The sequence below is a fragment of the Carlito syrichta genome, unplaced genomic scaffold, assembly GCF_000164805.1.
Source record: "Carlito syrichta isolate Samal-C Ts95f unplaced genomic scaffold, Tarsius_syrichta-2.0.1 Scaffold316463, whole genome shotgun sequence".
NCBI lineage: Eukaryota > Metazoa > Chordata > Mammalia > Primates > Tarsiidae > Carlito > Carlito syrichta.
Window position 1 is genome coordinate 463,979 of NW_007260559.1, and position 22,938 is coordinate 486,916.

Here is a 22,938-nt window from a genome sequence, read left to right on the forward strand (position 1 = left end):
CGCCGGGCTGCGCTCCTCGGGCGACCTCGGGCGACCTCGGGGGGACGCGCCGCGTCCTCCTGCTGCCGCCTGGGACTTGGCCCACGGGCGCTGGCGACAGCCGGGCACCGCTGAGGGGCTTTCACGCGCCTGCATGACGTGACGCTGCAGACCCAAAGGTATACTTCTGTCCCTGGGTGCTGTCGGGTGAAAAAGCAACTGAAGTATCTTTTTCCCTTCCCCCACAGGCAGATTCTTTCCTTGGGAGCCCCTTTCTGGCAAAAGGTTGGGGCGCGCGGGCTTTGGGGGGAAAGAACATCTGGGAGGTTTTCATAGTTTAGGAATCGCAGGAATTGGGTCTGTGCGTCTGGAAGGCCCAGGAAGGGCTGAGGTGTGGATGGAGGTGAACAGAATGGGCGAGGAAGGCCCGGGGCGGTGGCTCAAGCCTGTCATCCCAGCACTTTGGGAGGCCGAAGGGAGGGGATGGCCTGAGCAACCTGGTGAGACCTCGTCTCTTACCATAAATCCCCAAATGAGCCGGGGCGTGGTCCGGCGCGCGCCTGTAGTGCTGGCTACTTGGAAGGCTGAGGCGGAAGGATCGCTGAGCCCGGCAGGTCGACGCTGGGGTGGCCGTGAGTGTGCCACTGCTCTCCAGCCTGGGCGACGGAGCGAGACTCCATCTAGGAAAAAAAAGAAAAAAGAAAAAAAAAAGAAAAGAAAAGAATGGGTGATGAAGTAGCTTAAATCTAATGCAACAATGTATCTTCCATCTTGTGATGTAGGTCTGTGATACAGTCAGGCAGAAATCTCCCAGGAGGTTTGACTTAGAGAGGTACTTTCCCACCAAGGGTAGGCATGAAACTGTATCTTTATGGAAAAATATAATCTAAGTAAATTGAAATATTGTAAAGCATGCCCTCATTCATTCTTACATTACTTCCATAAAGTTAAAATTTATGGATGGCCATTTTATGAATGAGGGAAACCTGAAATTTAATGACTTGGTAGGACTCCCCCCCCACATTCATAACAATCTGTGTTTTTAAAGGGGTTTTGTTTGAATAAAAGCACATTTCTAGCTAGGATGGATTAGAGATCTCTCCATGGGGATTAGTGAATTTGCTGTTGTAGGTGAGGGAGCTGTCATTCCAAAGGGGATGACAATTATGTAGTTTTTATTTATTTGTTTTTTGAGTCATGGTCTCACTCTGTTGCCCAGACTGGCCTCACACCTCCTGGAGGTCTCACGCCTCAGCCTCCCAATTGGCTGGGACTACAAGTGTGCACCACCACACCCGGCTAATTTTTAAAAATATTTTTGTGGAGACAGGGTCTTACTATGTTGCCTAGGTTGGTCTCAACCTCCTGGGTTCAAGCATTCCTTCGTCTCAGCCTCCCAAAGTGCTGCAATCATGGGTGTGAACCAGCATGACTGGTCAACAGTTACGTAAATTTTAAGCACTTGGTAATATATATTCACTTTATTTAAATCTGACATCTAAAGAAATACATGATCTAGCTGAGTGAACGTTTTAAAAATTTTTATTATTATTATTATTATGCCTCTGCTAGTCAAACAGTAGGTTGTTTAGGCAATTAAAGAAGAGAAAACTGTCAAAGGTCTTATTCACCCCCTCAATAATCCCTGTCAGGGGAAGGAATCAGTCACACAGATCATCGATACATGCAGATAACCTTGAAATCTTTTTATTTGACTTCAGAATGCAATGTATCTTCCCCCTACCCCCACTATCTTTCTAACATTCCGCTTAGGCTGAGGACACAGCTGGGCAGGACACAAGGGTGGAGCACTGGGTGACAGAGGTGTCATTCTGGGATGAGTTTCCATGTGAAATCAGTGCACAACACAGAGTGTAAACACTTGGCAGTGCCCTTTCCAATGTGGAGGTTGATGACTGTGGTCAGCATAATTTAGTTGTCTAGATACAGACTCTTTCCTCCCTGAGGAAAAGGCATCAAACCCTTCTCTTTGTACTTTGCCCTGAGATAGGTTAAAGCAAAATAAACCCTCTCAGAAGCTCTCAGACAGCAAAATAAACTCTCTCGGAAGCTCTCAGAAAGCAAAATAAACCCTCTCAGAAACTTTCAGAAAGCAAAATAAATCCTCTCGGAAGCTACAAAGTCATGGAGAATATTCCCGAGGAGGAAGATGTTCTAATGGTCTTGAGATCAACCATGAAAAAACCTGAAAAAAAACTGTTTCCCTTTGGCCTATAGCTGCCACTGACCTGGGGACCTCTTGATTTTCCCCTGACCCCAGGTCCCTAGCTGGACTCCACCTTTTGGCTTTCTTGGCCTGATTCTGAACTCTGGAGGGTGAGAAAGGCAGATATGTCTAGCCAAGTTGGATCCAGGCATTACCTGGGCCCCGGCTGATGTTGTCAAAATGGGCATGGGCATGGGGATGTCTTCCAAGATTCTTGTTTCTTTTAAATCAACCAACTCTTGAAGTTGCCTCAAAATTATGGATTTTACTTATAGGTATTTCACTGTGATTTCTTGTGAGCTAAGAATTTTTTTTTTTTTTGTGACTTCGCTTTTTAAAAAACCGATTTGTTGAATTTCCACTATTTTCCATGAGAGGAGGACATAGGAACACATCTAAGAGGGGAATTTGACTCTCTGATGACTGACAGTTTCAGGGTTATGCAATCTCTAACAGGCTCAGAGAGCATCATGCCCCTTCATGGTCTTAGTAAAAAAATGCTCATTAAAGCTAGTTTGTGTGTTTTCGGATTAAAGCACTTCCTGTTCCTTTAATTTGGGACTGTCTGTGAGGTAACACACTTTCCTTTCAAACTCAGTAGATGAAAATCTTTCACTGCTCCTGGGGGAGGCGGTGGACTGGGAATTAACACATTAAACATTCGTTTTGGGAGCTGACCAGCAAGATCTCATCTAGTCACTTGAGGTAGTGTAATTCGCCTTATTTTATAGCTGAGGAAATTAAGGCTCAGAAGGCCTGAGTAATTGGCTTAAGGGCCCCCAAATAGTAAGTGGCAGAGCCTGGGTTTGCCACCAGGCCACTAGGTCATTAGTACAATGGGGGAAATGTCAACTTTTTTCCAGGGCTCTGATTTCCCTGGGGCCTTTCCCTTCCCCACTCATACATAGCCTCCACCTACTCTCTGTTTAGATTTAACTGACAAAGTTTTAGTTGATACCCATCATAACCCTTTGTCTTTTAAGAAGCCCACAGGAAAATGTTTTAGACCTCAAAGAGTGAAGCCGTGTAGTGGAGTTGATGGGGGTGGTTGGGCTAATATCTGGGGGAGAGACATCCTTGTACTTTTGAAGCCATTTTTGGACACAGCAGCTGGGATTGTAGAGAAAGGGATAGCCTGCTAGTCATTTACCCGCTGTTCTCAGGAAGTTTCCTTCCTTCTTGAAAAGCTGAACGTTGGCAGTTTTCCTAGTCACACCTGTGGTGAAGGGCCCATGCCGCGCCTCTGAAGAGGCAGCCCGTGCACCTGGCAGGCCCATTGGTCTGTTCTCTACTCTTCCTGCTGGTACAGAGTGAGTTAACCAACTACCTGAATTAACTTCTTTCAGAGCTATTTCCCAGGATAGAGATGTGCACGTTTTGTATTTCTGGTGATTTTTAAATAAAAAAAATCGCACACAATTCTTTTCTAGTTTGCATTTCCTATAAGTTCTATAGTATTATGCCAGTGGAGTAATAAATTATTTGGAGGTTAAAAGTAAAATGCTCTGCTGAATTAAGGAAGAATTTTGATCCAGTTGTCCCTGGGTATATGCAAGGGGGTTATCTCTCTCTCTCTCTTTCTTTTTTTTTTTTTTTTTGAGTCAGAGTCTCACTCCATTGCCTAGGCTGGAGTTCAGTGGCACACTCATGGCCACTGCAGCCTGGACCCACTGGGCTCCAGCAAGTCCTCTGCCTCAGCCTTCCAAGTAGCCGAAACTACAGGTGTGCACTGCCATGCCCCAGCTAATTTTTTATTTATTGTAGAGATGAGGTCTCACCAAGTTGCCCAGGTTGGTCTCGAACCCACAGGCTCAGGCAATCTACTCACCATGGCCTCCCAAAGTGCTGGGATTACAGGCTGAATCACCAAGCCTGGCCATTATCTCTTAAACAATATTTCTCAATTTTTTCCTTCTCCCAGCCCCTGGCAATGACCATTCTAATATTTTGTCTCTATGAATCTGATGACTCTAGGTACCTCATATAAGTGGAGTCATACAATATTTATCCTTTCGTGATTGGCTTATTTCATGTAGCATAATGTTTTCAAGATTCATTCATATTATAGAATAAGTCAGAATTTCTTTCCTTTTTGAGTCAGGGTCTCCTCACTGAGCCTCCCATGATGGAGTGCAGTGGCATGATCACGACTCACTGTAGTCTTGACCTCCTGAATTCAGGTAATCCTTCTGCCTCAGTTTCCCGAGTAGCTGGAACTATAGGTGTATACCACCACACCTCACTAACTTTCTGATTTTGTTGTAGAGACAAGGTCTTGCTATGCTGCCCAGGCTGGTTTTGAACTCCTGGACACAAGCAATCCTCCTGCCTTGGCCTCACAAAGTGCTGAGATTACAGGTGGGAGCCACTGTACCTGGCCAGAATTTCCTTCCTTTTTATGTCTGAATAATATTTGTGTGTGAGCATGTGTGTGTACCACATTTGGTTTATTCATTTATCCACCAGTGCACATTTGAGTTGCTTCTATATTTTGGCTACCATGAGTAATGCTGCTGTGAACATGGGTGTACAGGTATTTGTTTGAGACCCTGCTTTCAATACTTTTGGATATCTATCTAGAAGTGGAATTGCTGAATCATATGGTAATTCCATGTTTAATTTTTTGAGGAACTGCCATACCATTTTGCACAGGGACTGCACCATGACAATTTCTAACTTGTTTTATGCAGTGTTTGGCAGAATGTGATGAATACGTGTAAATAATCTGCTGAATGATTCAGCACCACTATTAAAACAAAACAGCCTCCCTGATTTACTCACCCTTGTGTGTCCCCATGCTACAATGCACACACTTATAAATAAGCATGTGGTTGGGAGTATCTCCTAAGAGAGCTCCTGGGGTAATGCCCTTAGATTTCATGTGGGTCAGATCATTTTTGGAAATCTGGTCCCCTTGCAGTGGAATTCCACATTTACAAGAAACCTGGGGCGGCCTCCTAGAGTCTCCCCCGCCCCGCCACTGCTGGAATTTTAAAATGACCAGAGCTACACAGCTGAACTATGGACTGAAGAGGAACTTAGATCCCTTTGAGGGTAGGGATCATGTGAGTTCTGATTTTCACCTCCTCCACCCCTCTATCCTTGTTCCCTCACTGCTGCAGTGTAGCGCATGGTCCCTCCATGGACTTTTGCCTGAACAAATAACCCAGAATGGGAAAAAAAAATAAAATGAAAGGATGATTTATTTTCTAATCGTAATAGCTGTGAAAAGCTGTTATGAAGGCTGTAAGAACTTTCTCTTTTGTATCTCTGCTGCAGGCTAAAGGAAGTGGGTTTAATTTGAGGTGGAAGAAGCAGAGTTGGAGGAAACTGAAAGTGATCGGCAAAGTTGCCAAATTTAGCCTTGGCATCTCTATGCCATGATGGATGAACTCTGAAAGATGGCAAAGGCTGATATGTCATGAATGTTCCCAGCCTCGTTGTTCTGTGCTGTTGTTTCACATCTTTTAAACAGTCAATGAAAACAATTTTGCGTGTCTACCTGTGGTGCTGAACAGTATCCAGCAATAAGATAAGAAAGGAATTTCTAAATACAACACGGATGTCAGAATCTAGGGCACAGTGACAGATTGCAGCCAAACTGTCACAGGCAGGGGGTGGAAGGTGTGGCGATGATAATGTGAAGGGACTCACGTTCTCCACCCCACACCTCACTTAGGTTTGTCGGTTTTCCAAATTTCATGGTGGTTCATTTTGGGGACACGGAGGCACTCTTAAAGTGCCAATAGCTTTTAAGAAAGGTTACTGTTTATGCTTTGGTGTGAATTAATTTTGAGATTCCCTTCTTGAAGTTTTCCTGGAAGTGTAGGGCACAGAGGCTGCCCAATCAGATGCAGATAAGGGGTGAGACAATGGCACGAGCAGTACAGGGAACTGAACGTGAAGGTTAAACTCAGACTCGGTGCCTCCTGGTTCTCTTTCACTTGGTTTCCTCATTCCTGGTCTTGATGCTACCACTCCATCAACCTCAAGGCCTTGGGGTTCCTCTGACAGTCCCCTCTCTTCCTGCATTCAGTCTGTTGCCAGTCCTTACATTGTCTATCTGAAATGTTTTTCTAAACACTTCCTTCTTTCCATTCCCTTGAGCACTGCTCCAGTTTACTCCTTTGTGACGGTCATCTTGACTATTGCAGCGTGTCTGTCCTGATCACCTGCACACAGCTGCCACTTCTGATCTGTTTTTACGCTGTTCACCTCCCCCTCCATGGCTCCCTGTAGCTGATTACATCAACTCACTACCATTCCCAGCTCTGTGGTTCTCTTCTTCTCCTGTGTTCTTTCCAAGTTGGGCTGACAGTCCAAAGAGGCCAGAGTGCTCAACACTCAGTGCTTAACCAGAGCTTTGAAAAATGGATAATTCTTAGAACTGCCATCATTGAGTGTATACTGTGTGGCAGGGTTTGTGCTAGGCATATCATAACACCACCTCATTTAACTCACATGCTGCTTGAATATAGTTCATACGCCCATTTCTGGATGAGAGAACGGTTTTAGAGAAGTTGAATAAAGCTGTATTAACTGAATGGAGCTAGGATTTGAACCCAGGTTTGTTTGACTCCAGACCCCTGTGCTGCAAGAGAGAATAATATTACAGGCAAGAATTCTAGCTTGGATGAAAAGCCTGGGGCAAGAATTAGTGAGCTGTTTTTGAAGATATTCATAAGGACTGCACGTTGAAGAATAGATGGAAATATGATGGCATAGTGTATTAGTTGGCTAAGGCTGTTACAGTACAGGCTAGGTGACCATTAGAAATCTATTTCTCATTGTTCTGGAGACTGGAAGTCTAAGATCAAGGTGCTGGCGGATTTGGTTTCTCCTGGGGCCTTGAACTGTGTGTGGCGTTTGCATCCTTAGTCTCTTCCTCTTCTTAGAAAGACACCAGTTAGATTGGGTTAGGACCCCACCTTAATGACCTCATTTTAATTTTATTACCTTTCCAAAGGCCCTGCCTCCAAATAGCCTCACATTCTGAGATATCGGAGGTTGGGACTTCAACCTATAAACTGTGCGGAGTTTGAGGGGAACACGCACTTCAGTTCATAATAAATAGGTTTAATGCAGCTGAATTTTAGAGCAGTGGTCCCTAACCTTTTTGACACAGGGACTGATTTTGTGGAGGACAATTTTTCCACAGATGAGGGTGAGGGGGATGTTATGGGTTCAGGATGATTCTAGGGCATAACATTTATTGTGTACTTTATTTCTATTATTACACTGTAATATATAATGAAATAAGTATATAACTCACCATTAAAAAAAGGTGCAGATAGTAGTGGTAAATAAAATAATGGGCAGGCCATGCATGAACTAAAATAAGTGTCGGATTCTGACTTAAAGCCTGCTACCAGGTGCAGCTGTGTGACTGAAGTACGTCAACACACTCGCCACAGCAGAGATACAAAATATAAAGTTCTTAGAGTCTTTATAACAGCTTTTCACAGCTATTATGATTAGTGTTTTGATATGAGTCTGCAAGCAACTGATTTATTATGATCTCTGTGCAGTCAAACCTCACTGCTAATGTTAATCTGTATTTGCAGCCACTCCCTAGTGCTAGCATCACCACCTAAACTCCACCTTAGATCATCAGGCATTAGATTCTCATAAGGAGTGCACAACCTAGATCCATCATATGTACAGTTCACAGTAGGATTCACACTCCTATGAGAATCTAATGCCACCAAAGATATGACAGAAGATGGAGCTCAGGTGGTAATGCAAGCAATGGGGAACAGCTATAAATATAGATGCAGCTTCACTTGCTAGCCTACCACTTGCTTTCTGCTGTGCGACCAGGTTCCTACAGGTTTGTGATGCAGGGGTTGGGGTCCCCTGCATTAGAGGAAGTGAAAATCAAGCATGGAAGTTTAGTTTTGATATGGATGGTCATAGGGTCCAATGTGGTCAAGCAAGGGAACACATGATTATCTTAAATGTGAAGGTAGTGAGAATGAGTACTAAAGGGTGGATGGGAATTATTTTGGAAAAGGACCTATTAGAATTTTTCTATAGTAGAATGAAGGAATAGAAAGAGTCAAATCTTTAATTCCTCTAGAGATCTCTGGAAAATTGAAGACGGCCTTTTGGTGAGGGTAGAGGAACAAAGGGGGAAAAGGAAAATTTGGTTTTAGCCTTGTTTGATTATATTCTTGGCAACATGGAATTAAAACTCAGAAGTTCAGAGCTAGAGATAGGAATCAACTCTACACAGGTCAGAGTTGAGCCTGTGGGAGTGCGTAAGGTTGCTCAGACTTCAGAAAGGACAAGAGACAAGAATTCTCGGGTCTCAGACTGCTTTATTGTCACATAGGTGTGGAAGATAGTAGGGAGGCTTTCCAGGAACTCTCTAGGTAAAATAGCATCTCTGGCTTTCTTCCTCGACCTTGCTTCTTCTTCATAGCACATTATTGCCACCTGGTATTATATTATATAGCTATTTGACTGTCTTTCTCAGTAGAATGTAAGCTCTGTGGGGACACAGACTGCCTTTCTGTTTGATACTGTATTCCTTGTACCTGGAAGAGTGTCCACAACATTATAGGTGCTCAATAATGTTTGTTGAATGAATCCATGAAGAGGTGAATTTTTATGATCAATAGAATATAAATAGATAATAATTAGATTGCCACATGTTGCCATTTAATCTTTTTACAAAGTAAAATTTTGTTCTTTAACAAATGCATTGGTTTCTGAATATCCAACCTAAAAACTCAGCTTGTTTCTGTTTTTCCTTAACTTGTACTTTCCGTCATCAAGATCACCTAGTCCCTTCTATGCTACAGCATTTCTTTATGAGATAGTAGGTGTGACCTTCTTTAAAAAAGTCAGGCATCTTGGCAATCTGGTTACTCTGATCAGATTATCTGTTTGCATCTACTTTTTTTCTTTTTTGGTAATTTTCATAGAAGGTTATTTGTGGAGTCCTTGGTTTCTGGGAGGTCTCTTTGCCTTTTGCTCATCACAGCTGTATTTAATGACTGTCATCTCATTGTGCCTATGCAGGTACCAGCAGACCATATGAACATGAAAAATCCATTGATCACCTTTCTCCATGCTTTCCTCGTGGGGGACTGCCAGTTCTGAGACTGTGTGATAGCCTTATCATAAAATACAGCCTTAGGTAGGGCAGGCATTTAAACCAAGCCCACTCTGCTTTTTTTTTAAGGGATCATAATCAAAGGTAAATCTGAATCTACTTATATTTCATGCAGGTGAAGGCTCTTATTAAGTTTAACTCCTCTTTTTCAGTAGTCTGAGTGGTATAAATGGCACTAGAATTATTGTGTAAAGTAATTCAAAGCAGTGGTTCTACAGCAGATGTGGAAAAGGGCCATACAATGCTTTTTTGAAAATCACAGTGGTCACAGAGCACTCTTCTGACGTGGCATGCCATAACTGTCAGGGCAAACAAAGGTTTGAGAATCTCCAACAATGATCCCGAGAGTTTAAATGAACAGAACACATAAAACTAAGGACAACTGGGCTTCTGTCCTTAACACTTTTTTTTTTAATATTGAAGAGATTTTAATGTCTCTTTAGAATAACTGAATTGAGATGCCAATATTCATTTATCCACCATTTTCCTGCTACGAATTACTTGGGCACTTAAGCAGTGAGTTGGGGATGCAGCCTTCACTGTGATGATATGGTGTGCTGATCCACCATTCCAGGACCACACAGAGGAGGCTCACGACCCTAAAATCTTCTGCTCCTCCTAGACATCTCTCCCTCTCCCCACGCCCTTAGCATCTTCTATTGTCTTTATGGTTTTGCCTTTTCCAGAATGCCATACAGTTAGACTCACATAGTATGCAGCCTTGTCTCGCTGACTTCTTACACTAAGTAGTATGCTTTTATGTTGCCTCCGTGTATTTTCTTTTTGTTTGTTTGTTTTTTGAGAAAGTAGAATTTATTGAGGACAGAAAAGCTCCCACCGTGGGAGGGGAGCCGAAGGGGTTGCCCTGCCTCTGTGTATTTTCATAGCTTGACAGCTCATTCCTTTTTTGCGCCAAGTAATATTCTATTGTGTGGGTGTAATCCTTTTTATCCATTCACCTACTGAAGACCATCTGGGTTTCCTCCAAGTTTGGGCAATTATGCATGAAGCTACTAGAAGCATCCATGTGCAGGTTTTTGTGGGGACTGTCCTAGACTCTTTACTGCAGAATAACCTTTTGGTTCCCCAGACCCTTGTTAGCTAGAATTTAATGGAACTTTAACGCTGTACTGATGCTGTGGGCTGATGGGAGAAGGATGTTCAGCAAGGTAACAGGACAAGTATATAATATCCAGGATGAGGAGATGAACATTGAGCACATTTGTTGGAAAAATAGGATGTTGACAGGAGAACCTGTTTACTGAAGCTCATGGACAGTTTAGTGCATCTTGAGAAATTGTTCATGATAATGTTTTCTGACTTACACATTCTGCAATAAGGATTAAAAACAAAAGTTGGGCTCTTTCCTAACTGGTTTAATTGTGCAAATGTGAATGTACTCTGGGAGAAAAACGCTATGCAGACATAAGGTATGACTAGCAGGTTTTTGTTTAATCTGTAATCTATCCTTGCCTGCTCCCTGCATTCACACACACAGAGACAAGAAGGAGGTTTACTCAGTGCTCATAATAATTTATGGGAGTGGGAAGGAAACTAACATTCATTAGGTGTCTAGCATGTGTCAAGTTCTTTTTACACTTTGCACATTATCTCATGTGATCTTAGAAATTTGATTTAGCTACTAGTATCTCAATTTATAGGTGAGTAAACTGAGGCTCAGAGATTGAGAGAGTTGCCCAGGGTCACATAGCTGGTAAATGCTCAGAGCTGGGTTTGCAGGCTTCAAAGCTATAACACTACAATACCTCTAAAAACTTTTGCTTAAAGCAAGGGTTGGCAGACTTTTTCTGTAATGGACCAAATGGTAAATATTTTTGGTTTTGTGAGCCAAGAGACCAGATGGAAGATATTATGTAGGCACTTACATAACTGCTTAAAATGCAACCATTTAGAAATATAAAATCACTCTTAGATGACAGACTGTGCAACAGGCTAGATTTGGCCTGCAGGCTGTAGTTGCCAACTCTTGGCCTGAAGATACCAGAAAATGTAGACAAAACAATATTGGGGAAGCTGAGCTGATTGTTTGAATAAATAATTGTCTATAACTTTGTATTAAATCTGCATGGCCACGGTTTGGGCTTGGTGGTTTTCTTCTGTAATCCCAGAACTTTGGGAGGCCCAAGTGAGAGGACTGCATGAAGCTAAGGGTTCAAACCAGCCTGGGAAACATAGTGAGACCATGTTTCTACAACACCACCACCAACAACAAAAAATTGCATGACCTTTTAGTAACGTAGTTCACTTTTCCACATTAACTAATTCCAGTATTAAATTATCCATTCAATCATAAAATTCTTCCTATTTATAGTATACATGTTTGATATATTTTGTTTCCTAGTATGAATGGTGGGTGGCAGGGTTTTATAACTGCATATTTCATTTTTTGAGTTGGAGTCTCACTCTGTTTCCCGGCTAGAGTGCAGTGGCATGATCACTGCTCACCACAGCTTTGAATTCCTGGATTCAAAGGTGATCCTTCTGTCTCAGCTTCCCAAGTAGCTCAGACTACAGGCAAATGCCACCACACCCTGCTCATATTTTTGTTTTTTTGTAGACATGAGGTCTTATTATGTTGCCCAGGCTGATTGTGTACTCCTGATCTCAAGTGATCCTCCTGCCTTAGCCTCCCAAAATGCTGGGATTGCAGGTGTGAGCCACTGGGCCTGGCCATATTATTACATTTTTCACCTCAATCTTTGACCATTCTCCCAGCCTTTACTTACATTAGAGAAAGTGTATATATAAAGTACATAGTATTCAGTATATGGCAGATATTCAATAGTTGTAATTATTAACTTTGTCAGTATACCAAAGTATTATTATATTGTGGGTCTATAATTTTTTAATTATTTTATTGGTAATGATGTTTGTTTTGCATAGAACATAAACTGATTTATTCTCTTTAGCTCTTGAACATTTTTATAATTCATCCTTCTGTCTGGCACATGCTACTGTGTTTGTTTATAGAAATTCAGAATAAATCCCTGGAGACATGTAAAAAGCAAACAAACAAAAAACCCCTTAAAACTCCCTAAACCAAAACCTTAAGTTTTAAGTTCTGAATGAAAAATTCTAGAATTTAAATTCTTGAAAAAAAGTGACACGTAAGGCATTTATACCTTTATATAAGATATAAATTATATTCTTATTCCTCATCCAGCTTGACAAATATGTGTTATCTGTGTTAAGAAAAGAAGGGGAAAGGAGATTCTGAATATGGAAGTTTTGAAAAACATAAATTGATATATATAAATCAGTCCAATCAACATGTTTATTAAGCAACTATGTACTGACCATTTACAAGTACCATGTTCTATTTCTATATTAATGAGGCATTATGCTCAATTTAATTCATCTTTCAAATTTAACCTTTATTTGGGGGAAGGAGAAGGTTTAAACCAAAATATAAAGGAAAATAGATCCATACTTGGAAGTGTCTTAGCTTTTTAAAAAATTTTTTTATTTTGAAGATGTGGGGTACACTTTAGGGTTAGGTATACAAATGTTCATTATGCAGGTACCCTTGTTGATGAGGTGGGTCTCCCCCTCCCCTGCAGAATCCCACTACTGCCTTCTCCCCCACCCCCAGCAGTTTCCTACTACATGCAGGAACCCTTGTTAGCGAGGTATGCCCCCACTCCCCCAGCAGTTTCCCTTTACTGTCGATCCTGCCTCCGCCTTCCCCTGGTAATTTCCCACTACTGCCAATCCTTTTCTTATAGTATTATGATAATTGTTCAAGGTACGCTTATGAGTGAGAACATGTGATACTCACTTCTTTGTTTCTGTGATAGATCACTCAGTATTATAGACTCCAAGTCCATCCAAGTTGCTGCGAAATTCATAATTTTGTCCTTCTTTATGGCTGCGTAATAGTCCATCGTGTATATGTACCACATTGTTTTTTTCTGGTCCTCTTTCAATGGGCAGTATGGTTGGTCCATGTTTTTGCTATTGTGAACAGTGCTGTGATCAACATGTATGTGCAGGTATCTTTTTCATAGAGTGATTTGAGTTCCTCTGGGTATGGAAGTGTCTTACCTTTATGCTTTTGCAGGTGCATGTAGGCCAGTGCCTCATACAAAGGAAGGGGGAGGGGCTTTCTGTCAAAAATTCAATATTTCATTTGTTTGATGATTAGGTTACTGGACAGGTATAATTACCTGCTTGGAGAAATTTCCTCAATATGGTATACTGTACTTTGATATCGGGTGCTAATCATTTGCTGCAAACGGGACATAGAAAATTATCTTTGAAGACAATGTTCTGGTCTTTCCGAATCAAAACACACAAAATAATGGCTTACACCATTTATAAGGAGGTAGCTTCAAGATCTTACTAACTGCAACCTTCTGTGCCATAGCCTGGGAGGTCAGATGTTGTAGGTGCCATATTGGAAAGTATGAATACCATCAGAACTGAGTATATGTATCTTAGGAACAGTATCTGAATATATGACAGAATGTTCATACATCCAGTTGTGAACACCACAAAGACAGACTTGTGTTTGTCTGATGTATGGCTGTGTTTAGTACTTAGAAAAGCACCTACCATTCTTAAAAAAAATTATTTATTTATTTATTTATTTTTTGAGTTGGAGTCTCACTCTGTCGCCCAGACTGGAGTGCAGTGGCCGCTCCCGGTCACCGCAGCCTCAACCTGCTGGGCTCCGGCGATCCTTCTGCCTCAGCCTTCCAAGTAGCCGGAATTACAGGCATGCGCTACCACGCCCGGCTGATTTTTTGATTTATTGTAGAGATGAAGTCTCCCTGCCCAGGTGGGTCTCGAACCCACGGGCTCAGGCAATCCACTCATCTCAGCCTCCCAAAGGCACGGGATTACAGGCTGAGTCACCGAGCGCGGCTGCACCTACCATTTATAAAGCAATACCATATTGAAGAATAAATGGATTTTTTAAATGTGTAGTCTAATTTACTCCTCTGAATTAAAGAAAAATCTGTTAGAACATCTTAAAGTTTAAATGTTTTCAGAGATGTTTAAAAAAAAAGGTTTTATATTGCTATGGAGATACCAAATTATTATTTTTTAAGGAAAGTATTCAACAAATCAATACATCACATAACATGATATGTGTTTTGAAAGCTCCTAAAAACATTTTATGCTCTTTTCAAAGAATCCTGGGCAAAAGACAGCTGAGTTTTTATGTTTACAAGATACATGAAAATCATTTCATAATAATCCAAGTGCTGAGAATGAGGGGATTTTAATTCAAAGGATCTGTTTGAGATCTGTATGGTATCGCACATAAAATACTTTTGGAAGCATCTCCATTTGTTTCCACCATTCAGTTAAATATGTACCAAGTACCTACCTACTAAGTAACAGGTACTTGACTATTTGTAAGGGATATATATCTCGAGAGCTTATAGTGGAATAGAAGAGACAGACTCAAAATAGATAATTTCAACACATCCTAAGAGTTATGATAGAAGTCTGGATGGGGATATGAATGAGGGTCCTTTAGCCCAGAAGAGGGGTGAGAGGTGAGAGTGGGAAGGGAATTTCAGGAAAGGCGAACCTTTTGCTAGCTTAATTGTATGATGATTAGGTTACTGGACCAGTATAATTACCTGCTTGGAGAAACTTCCTCAATATGGTATATTATGCTTTGATGTCAGGTCCTAGTAATTTGCTACAAACAGGACCTAGAAAATCACTTTTGAAGGCAACCTTTCGACTTTTCCAGATCAAAACACAAAATAATGGGTTACACCATTCGTAAGGAAGCAGCTGGTAGAGCTTACTAACAGGAGTGTTGGATGTTGAGCAAGTCTTGGGGGAGACGAGCATGAGTTGGCCAGGTGAGGAAGGGGAGGGCATCCCGTGCAAAGGGAACAGCAGGAGCAAAGTCCCAGAGTTGTGGGAAACTGTGCTCAGTTTGACGTTATTGAAGGCGATAAGGAAGATGAAACTTGTGAAGGGGGCAGAACTCGGACACCTGACATTCTAAGAAGACTGGACTCCACACTAAAGATGATAGGGAGCCATTGAAGGATCCTTAAATAGAATAGAGGAATTCTTAGATCTGGTTGTAGATATAACGTGCCGATGGCAGTCTGGAGGATGGATTTTAGGTGGGCGAGATTGATTGGGTCATCATTTGGCTGAGGTATGAGATGAAGTCCTGTATTGGACAGTGGAAATAGAGATGGAGAAGAGAGGAAGGTTCAACAATTATTAGTCCAATCTGGAATGAATGGGTTGAATGATAAGATATCGCCTACATTCTACCATTAAGAATTATTTAAATCTTTACTTAATGATTTATTTTAAAAACTATATCTTGTAAATGAAAAATTTGGTAAGAACAGCATTATTTTACATTTTTGCAAATTTCTTTTTTAAAAATTAAAATACAATGAGAATGTGATTTATTTTGCTGTTTTACAGAACTTTTTTCAGAGATCTTATTTTACAAAACTGTTTCCTGCAATCTAAAAAAACATATGAACTCAGGCAACCTCACAGACACACATAAAAGATATTAAGCACTACATTTTATTTAGACTTATAGAATTATAGACCATTAAAGCTGAATGAGGTCTTAGAGAGCTTTTAGTTACCCCCTTTTCTTTCCGAGTGACTGAAAATCTCCTTGAGACCAAGGACAGTGTCTTGCTCTTGGACTCCAGAAGCCCAGCCCAAGCCTGACCAACCTAGGTGTTCTGTAAATATTTGTTACCTGAGTGAAAAAAACGTGAGGCTCAGAGAGATGACTGACTCTTATAACTTCACATAGCAAGTTTGTTGTTGAGTTGGATCTAGGGCTGGGGTCTCCTGAGCCTTGTTCACTGGTAGGGCTTGTCCATTTTTAAAAAAATTGTATTTTTTTGTTCTTTATCTTTGTCACTGACTTGAAATTCATGGCTTGTCCACTTTGAGTCACCGCAGTTCTTTACCTGCCTGTCTATTTAAACACAGCTTCAGGCAGTGTGTTTGTGTATGTGTGTGCTTTCTGAATTCTGCTTTTTTCATTTAGTAATACTGCATATATGTATTTCAGGTGTGTTGTTCTCTATTGCTGCTGTACCAACTTCTACACACTTAGCAGTTTAAACAGCACAAATATTATGTCACAGTTCTGTAGATTAGACATCCACATTGGGTTTCAATGGGCTAAAATCAAGTTGTCAGCAGTTTGCAAATCTCTTAATGCCAAGTTTTCAGAAGACAGATTCTCATATTTGCTTCTGCATTTAATTTATTGCAATATGTTGTTTTTGTAAAGTGTATAAAGAAAATCTGGCCTCATATAGTATGTCTATGGAAAAGGAAGACATATTTTAATAGTCTTTTCAGGTAATTTGAATATTCTAATTTAATATTATACCAAAGCAAGTGCTAGTTCCTTAAAGGACAGATGCAACAAAAAGGCTAGGTGTGGTGGCTCACGCCTATAACCCCAGCATTTTGGGAGGCCGAGGTGAGAGGATTACCTGAGACCACTGGTTCGAGACCAACCTGGGCAACTTGGTGAGACCTCATCTCTACAATAAATAAAAAAATTAGCGGGGTGTGGTGTTGCATGCCTGTAGTTCCAGGTATTTGGAAGGCTGAGGCAGAAGGATCACCTGAGCCCAGCAGCTTGAGGCTGCGGTGGCCATGAGCGTACCACTGCACTCCAGCCTGGGCAACACAGTGAGACTCCAATTCAAAACAAACAAACAAACACAGATGCAATGTGGAATCTGAAACCATATCAATAAAATTTTTATATTTGGATACATTAAAATTCATTGGCTTCACCTGCACTTAGAATGAATCTTTTACCCGTGTTCATTTTGTAATGTCTTTCATTGTTTATTTGGAAAATATTAGTTGAATGAGTTATGCAAATTTTCCAAATGTTGCCACATTTTGTTATATAATAGTAAACAATCACATTTGTTAATAACACATCACCAGTGACCTCATCAAATAAGTCTTCAGGTATTAGGAAGCTATCAAGTTCAAGGTGTCTGACAGAAGTTTCCCAAAACTCGAATTTTCATTTGAAAATTTGAATTTTATCATTGCCAATAAATACTATTAGTTATTTTCCTTAACATGACAAGCTTACTTTGCTCACTTATAAAAAATTGACAAATACCCAAGTCTGAATAACCATAGTTTGTCAGTCAAGGAAAATTGGTGTTCCATGAAAAACAGTGGTTAATGCAGCTCACAACTCAAACAGTATTTGATTAGAGCAAATGGCAATATCATATTGTTTGACCTAATAGATGCCTTTCCTTGAGACAATTGTCATATTTTAGGATGCAACACAAATGTCTATGCATGCTTCCCATTTTGTCACATAGAATATTAAAAAGAATATATATCACAAAGGTCAAAATTTATTTACTTATTTTTTGAGTTGGAGTCTTACTCTGTCACCTAGGCTGGAGTGCAATGGTACACTCATGGCCACCCCAGTGTCAACCTGCTGGGCTCCCATGATTCTTCCACCTCAGCCTTCCAAGTAGCTGCAACTACAGGCACACGCTATCACACCCGGCTAATTTTTGATTTATTGTAGAGAAAAGGTCTTGCCAAGTTGCCCAGGCTGCTCTTGAACCTGCGGGCTCAGGCAATCCACTCACCTCGGCCTCCTAAAGTGCTGGGATTACAGGCTGAGCCACCAAACCTGGCCTTATTTTTTTTATATATACATATTTTATTTTAAAGATGTGGGGTACAATTCAGAATTAGGTAGACAAGTGGTCATTGTACAGGTAAAGTTTGGGCCTCTCTTTGGTACTCACTTTGCCTGGTTTGAGATCAGGTACCCTTATTGATGTTGTGTCCCCTACCCCCCACCCCAACAGTATCCTGCTACTGCCAATCCCTTTCTTATAGTATTATGGTAAACGTTCAGGGTCCACTTATGAGAATATGTGGTACTCTATTCTTTGTTTCTGTGATAGATCACAAGGTATTATTGCAAAGGTCAAAATTTGATAAAATTAATACTGTTACTGTTTCATCTAGGACTTTCTTAGGTGAAACTGGCTATTTTTTTTCTTTTTCTTTCTGCACATGAGTGGTGATGAAGAACAGAATAAGCTCTAGCTCATTTTGTTGCTACTGTGTTGATTTAAGGCACTAGCAGTTTTACCCACCATTGTTTTTGCATATCACTGCAAATGTAAACACAACTGCTCCAGGATAAATGAGGAGACTCAAGAAAGTTCTTGTGCCTTTTGAATGTTTCTGCATTCTTTGTGTTCATTGTCAAGCATTCAAATAAAAGATCTTTGATGAATGGTTGGTGCTGATACCACATGAATATAACCAAAACAGAAAGTCCAGGCAGTCTATAGATTTGTCCATTTTTAAGGCAATAGTGCAAGTCTACAGACGAAATCAGCTTGCAGTTAAATCTTTAATTCAGTGAGCTACTGTATCACTGGAAAGTGACAGTGTGGTGATTTCTTTTGCTAACTTTTCCTCTAGAGGGCACTCGGCAAAATAAACTCTACCAGGTGCTATTGGTCTCTCACCAATGATATTCACTTCTGTAGCGAATGCAATAATATCATTACTTATCATGAAAGATACTGGCTTTTTCACTTTAAACTTGAAAAGCTGCTACAAATAATCTTTGACTTGTCGAAAGTTTGTTACATCTACACTTAAAAATTCAATTCTTTTTAAAAACTCTGAATTATTGGTCTCCAGATGGTGTTACAACAAAACTGGCACCCTTAAACTATTAAAAAATGTTCCACTGAAGGAGACACAATAAATAATAACATCTATAAAGGCTAGGGAAAGGTAGTCTCATCATTTTTTGAATTATTTTAGTTTCTACCAGTAGCTTTGGAATAGATTTCTCCCTTCAATGAGTCACAGAACTCTGATATGTCTGTGTCATTTTCATCTTTTTCATTATCTTTGGATATAGACAGTGCATCTAAGCTTTGAGGAAATGAGTCTTTTAACTTCCCTTTTTTAAGAGGCAAGAGATCAGTCTCTCTAGTCAGACGCATGAGGATTTTAATCTCCTTTCCACCTATGATGGAACAGTGTGACTTTGGACAAATTCTCAAGGCCCTGTGTTTCATATATATTTTTGAGCGTAAGGATTCTGGGAGTGGCTTTGGCGGTTCTGGCTTGAAGTATCTCATGAGACTACAGTCAAGATGTTGGCAAGTGCTGCAGTTATCTAAAGTCCTGATGTGGGAATGAAGGATTTACTTTCAAAGTAGATCACAATCCTGGCAAGCTGGTGCTGGCTATTGGCCTCCATTGACTTTTTTGGATGTGTCCTTGTAACATGGTGTCTGTCTCCCCCAGAGTGTGTGTTCAACCATATTTGGTTAGAATGATGGCAGCATCACATTATTCAAACCAATAGACCAAATTAGGTTTATATTGGAATATTTAAAGGAAGCAAAGTATATTTAAATTTTCTTTTTGTAGTGATATTAACAACCATCTGTGACTGTATGTGGGAGGGCTTCTGGGTATGGGGGTTGTGGTTTTCTCAAACAGTACTATTACTTTGTTATTGCATTAAAAACTATTTTCAAACAGTCTTTTGTTGACTACTTTGGTCTATATTAAGTTCTCCAGAGGCCATGATTTTGCAATTTGAATTTTTATATACCAAGTAAAACAGGAAGAGAATTAATTAAAATAGGAAGAATTCTGTAAATTTTTTTTCTAAGAATTAATTTGAATGGGCATATATGTAAACTATATTACTGGGGAGAAAAAGCCCACATAGATTTTGAGAGACCTCAGTGTATTAGGACTCTTCAGATAAACAGAACCGATAGGATATATATTAATATATAGAAAGAGATTTATTTTGAAAGATTGGCTCACATGATTATGGAGGCTGAGAAATCCCACCACCTACCATCTGCAAGCTGGAGAACCAGAAAAGCTGGTGGTGTAGTTCTAGTTCAAGTCTGAAGGCCTGAGGACTAGAGAATAAAAAGACCATCAGGAACCACTACAATAGCCCACTTGGCCTGAGGACTCCTGGTCAGAGTCTGAAGGCTTAAGAAAGAGGAGTGCTGATGTCTGAGGGCAGGAAAAGGTGGATGTCCCAGCGCAAGAAGAGAACCTCTGGTCAGTTCTCTAATGCAGCAGTCCACAACTTTTTGGCATCAGGAACAGGTCTCATGGAAGACAATTTTTCCATGGATGGAGGAGGTGGGGGAGGGGTGCTCATCGGGCATTTGGACATTAGATTTTCATAAGGAGCGCATAACCTAGATCCCTTGCATGCACGGTTCACAATAGGGTTGGTGCTCCTACGTGAATCGAATGCCCCTGCTGATCTGACAGCCGATGGAGCTACACTCGGTCAACGCCCACCTCCTGCTGTGTGGCTTGGTTCTTAATAGGCTACAGACTGATACCCCTCCGGCTGTGGGTTGGGGACCCCTCCTCTAGAGGGCTATTGTAGTGGTTCCTGATGGCCTTTTTATTTACTCTGGCCCTCAAGGGATTAGAAGCTGCCCACCAGCATTGGTGAGGGGAGTCTACTGATTCAAATGCTAATCTCTTCCAAGAACACCCTCATAGACATACTCCACAATTACTTCATTAATAGGAATAATGTTTTATTAGCTGTCTTGGCTTAATCCAGTCAAGTAGACACATAAAATTAACTGCCACACTCAACATGTTTTTTCCTTTTCCTTTTTAAATTTATTTTTAAAGACGTGGGGTACAATTCAGGGTTAGGCATACAAATATTCATTGTGCAGGTACCCTTGTTACACACTCAACATCTTACTGGAGCAACTTTTAAGTGATTTTGGTTTCTGAGGAACTGCAATTACTGGAGCCTTGTATTTTCCAAAGATACATCAAGGGAGTTGTTTCCTTTTCATTCATTTATTTTTGAAAGTTATCAAAAAGTTAGAGGGAGGGAGAGGCAGCAAGAACTTTCAAGGAAATACACTCGTGAGAAACAAGGAAATACAGTCATGCCTTGCTTACCAACGGAGATTTGGTATGAGAAATGTGTCATCAGGCGAACTCATCATTGTGTGAACATCACAGAGTATACTTACACAAATCTAGATAGTACAGCCTACGACACTCCTAAGCTGTATGGTATAGGCTGTTGATCCTAGGCTACAAACCTGTATAGCATGTTACTGTACTGAATACTGTAGGTAACTGTAATACAATTAAGTATTTGTGTATCTAAACATAGGAAAGGTACAGTAAAAATCAACAGCAGAAGAAATACCAAGAAGAGGACATTCCAGCATTACGAGATATTCCTATTAGTGAAGTAAACAAAATGTTCTTTCTTACAGCCAAAGAACTTTACTCCAAAAATTGAATTGTATGTGGGCATACTAAAACCAAGCATTTATGTTTTTGACTTAATAATTTTGATCATAATAAATATGACCATATTTTATTAGTATCCAGTATTGAGATGTTAAAAAAATGTAAATTGATCTTCCCTTTTATTGCTCCCTACAGCCAAAGAGGCCAGACCAGTGGGTTATGCCCTAGCAGTGCGATCTAGTCTGCTTGCTTTCTACTTACTTTCTCCTTTCCCACTGTCTCTGCCCAGGGTCAGGTCAATTCTCTAGTGGGCCATCGTGGTGGTTCCTCATGGCTTCTGGGCCTCTCACCTCCTCTCAACTACTTCCAGATTAATTTTGCCTACCTAAAATTCTTTCATGTTTTAAAGTTTATTACATAAAGTTGCAGTGTCTCAGCTACAGAGGTGCTCCACAGAAGTACCTTTTACATCTAATCAATTTCTCTTTGACAATCCCAAAAGGGACTGTAAGCTTATTTAACTTCTCTCCTGCATTCTTGGTTCAGGCCGTACCCCCTCCTCATAAACGCTGTGGGCTGAAATGCACCCATCCTTCTGAACCCATCTCATATGCAACCCCTCTTCCAAGTTTTCCTCCTGACCTCCCTTTTTGTCTCCCAGACTTGTTTCTCTTTTTAGGCCGCGCACTGAACTTTGTATCCCTCGTTATATTTCATCATAATCGTTTTTTAAAAACATAGCACATGTGTACTTACCTTATCATTCCTGCAAGTTATAACGTATGTACTTGGAACGACAGACTAGATCATTCATCTTTTGCTCTTGCAAACACCTAGCATTTTTATTTTATTTTATTTTTTGCTAGCTGGACGTCAATAAATAGTTGTGTAAATCCACTGGAGAAAAATATTCAGGATAGGAAGGGTCAGAATCCCTGTGTTAGTTTATCAGGCACAACGTAAAGCTACGCTGAATGAAAACAAATTAGATATATAAAAAACACAGACACATGTATGTATGTATAGGGATCATTGTGCTAAGAGGCTTTGTTCTCGTACTGAAGGATACAGACCCGTGGCTATCGCTTCTTTATTTTGTGGCTGCACCTAAAAAATCATTAGCCGTGGCCCAGACGACCATGTGAAGGCAGAAAAAGGCTTCTCCCTCTCTGTTAGCGCGGGACCTTGCCTCCCAGAAGGCTGGCCAAGCCTTACGAGGCTTGGACGAGGGCAGCTGCCCCAGGCACTGGGGAGACAGGCCCTCACGAACCTTCCAGAGACGCCTTGGCCACGCCGGCCGCGTCCGGCCGCGCGGGTGCGGGGC

The 22,938-nt window shown here is 40.8% G+C and overlaps 1 protein-coding gene across 1 annotated transcript in view; it reads left to right on the forward strand.

Moving 5' to 3' along the window:
• The first annotated feature begins 2,254 nt into the window (after positions 1-2,254).
• The window catches only part of NFKBIZ (NFKB inhibitor zeta), a 29,929-nt gene continuing 9,245 nt past the window's right edge, over positions 2,255-22,938 (forward strand). Inside the window, exon 1 of the mRNA XM_008074461.2 lies at positions 2,255-2,316. The gene's annotated coding sequence lies outside the window, so the exon portion shown is untranslated. The remainder of the gene's footprint in view (positions 2,317-22,938) is intronic.